The sequence below is a fragment of the Portunus trituberculatus genome, chromosome 24 (assembly GCF_017591435.1).
Source record: "Portunus trituberculatus isolate SZX2019 chromosome 24, ASM1759143v1, whole genome shotgun sequence".
NCBI classification, from domain to species: domain Eukaryota; kingdom Metazoa; phylum Arthropoda; class Malacostraca; order Decapoda; family Portunidae; genus Portunus; species Portunus trituberculatus.
Genome location: NC_059278.1, coordinates 2,882,144 through 2,884,643, shown reverse-complemented (window position 1 = coordinate 2,884,643; position 2,500 = coordinate 2,882,144). Strand labels below are relative to the sequence as shown.

The 2,500-nt window shown below is 43.8% G+C and overlaps 1 protein-coding gene across 1 annotated transcript in view; it reads right to left on the bottom strand.

Annotated features, from left to right (window-relative positions):
• Positions 1–2,500, bottom strand: part of LOC123508240 — a 131,472-nt gene that overhangs the window by 108,852 nt on the left and 20,120 nt on the right. The gene's annotated exons all lie outside the window — the stretch shown is intronic.

Sequence of the window (2,500 nt, the reverse complement as noted above, 5' to 3'; positions counted from 1 at the left end):
GAGCCATAATAATACTTTTGAAAAAACACGAGTATCTTCAACTGGAGCCTATGGAAAGCAGTGATGGTGAGAGAGCAGAGCGTTTCATAATACGGCAATATTGTCTCACAGGAATTGAGTAACACCAACTATGCTCGTTAAAAAGATAAAGATAACACACATGAAAATGGAGAAACTAAGATATCCACATACAATAGATGCTCTTTTCTGGTTCTTTAACCTCTTCAGTACCATGACGCGTTTCCATATTCTTTCTGTTTACTATTTGGTGATTTTATACAGCTGCAGAAACTTATGTGGGGGATTAGACTAGTGAAGACTCTGGCCATTAATGTTCTGACGCCCATAGACCCTTCCTAATGTTAATAATATCGTCTAATCATACCCAAAACTCATGGTAGAAATGCGTCCCGGTACTATAGGCGTTAACAGTTTTTCCTTTACCAAAATACGAAATAGAAACGGGTCACATCTCGCCATCCTCTCCTGACACTAACTACCCATACCACTCACCACCTAATACCCTGTCCTAGAAATGCGTCCCAGTACTGTAGGGGCTAACATTTTTTCCTTTACTAAAATACAAAATTGAAAGGGGTCACATCTCGCCAGCCTCTCCTGACACTAGCTACCCATATCACTCACCACCTAACACCCTGTCCGTCCCTCGCTATCCCAACTAATACAATCTCTCCCGTCCAAACTACTGAGGGAGCACCAGTTAGCCCACGAAAGTCTAAGCTTATACACACTGGAATTAAGATTTTCAAACCATTTTTCTCCTGTCTTATTCATTTACCTTTTTTTTTTCACATACTGCGTCTCTTGTCTTTCTCTCCATTGAATCGTTGTAAATTGATTGACTTTTTCTTCTTTCTCTATGTAGGGTGGAAGAGGTGAGAGGGAGGAAAGTAGCAGGCCACTGACGCTGACCTTGCAGGGTGTGATGGGTGAATTGTGGCTGCATTGTTCTGTTGTGGTGGTGGTAGTAGTAGTGGTAGGAGTAGTAGTAGGAGGAGGAGGAGGAGGAGGAGGGAGGAGGAGGAGGAGGAGGAGGAGGAGGAGGAGGTGGAGAAGGAGAAACAGATGGAGAAAGAGGTGGATAAGGAGAAGAAATAGGAGGAAGAGTAAGAATAGAAAAAATAATAGAGAAGGAGGAGGACGAGAAGGAGGAAAATGAGGCGGAAGAAGAGAAGGAGAAGAGTCACAAGAAGAACAGAGAAAGAAGTCAAAGAAGAAGAAGAAGAAGAAGAAGAAGAAGAAAAAAGGATCAACAGCAGAACTTTTTACCAACTATCATTCCTTACGTTTTTATTTAGCCTCACTGTTTGCATCACGTGACCAGGACCAGACGCAGCAGTGTAGACGTATAAATCAGCCGCTAACTCCTCCCGGCCACACCTGCTGCTGCTCAATGGGATCAGCTGAAGGGAGGGGAAAAAAAGGCACGCATTCTCACCCGCCTAAGCTGCAGACCCGCTGACAAGACGCATTGATGGCAGCCAAACTAATTCTGAGTTAGTGCGCCGTGCGAGATAACGAGCTTACCGCAAGAATAAATAATTAGATAAATAAGTAAACAAGCAGTGAGGGGAGGGAATGTGAAGTAACAGCAGCAGCAAGGCGGGAGTAATTACCATGTGTCTGGCAGCGAGGTGGTGGTCGTGTAAACAAAGGGAGAAATATCGTACCGTGTCAGAAGTTTGGGCAGGTTGCATGAGGGATGGCACCAGTTTAATTGCCTTCTACAGTCTTCTATTTCCTCTTCACCACTTCACAGGTGCCTTAAGAACACCTCACACTCTCCACGCTTTCCTTCCAGCTGCCCTCATCCTTCTCCTTCCTCTCCATCATCGTTTTTCTCTCATCAAAATGCATTCCCTTTCTCTTTCCTCTTCTCGCCTCGTCACTCATCCTCCTCCGGCATCTTGATCACTTTCCCTCCTCCTTTCTTGCCAGGCTTTCCATACCTCATCTCCCCTTCCTGGCCCTTATTTCTTACTCACTCGCCCCCTTTCTCTTTCAAACGTCCCCCAGTAACTCATCTTCTCATTACGATGCATTTTCTCCTCTCATTACACTCATTCACCTTTCCTCACCCTTTCTCTTCTCTTCCTCTGCTTTTGTTCTTCGTTTATTTCATCTTTCTCTTCCTTCCTTCTTTGCTTATTTTTTATTTTTTATATTTTTATTGTCATTCTTAGTCTTCATCTCTCGTGCAATCATAATTATCCCATTTCCTCAAAACTTTGCTTCATTACATATTCTGCTAATGTATATATGTATTTCTCTATGTATCATTGTATTTCGCTATGTATTACTGACTTTCTTCCATGTATTCTCTCCATCTCCTCATTCCAATTACCATCGAGTCATTCCTCCCTCACTTTCCTTCCTTCCTCTCCCTCCTCCCACGGCAGAGTGATCGCAATACGTCGAGGAAACTAATTGGGCAGGTGAAGGGAGGAAGCAGGTGAGGTGAGGTGAGGTGAGGGGGAAA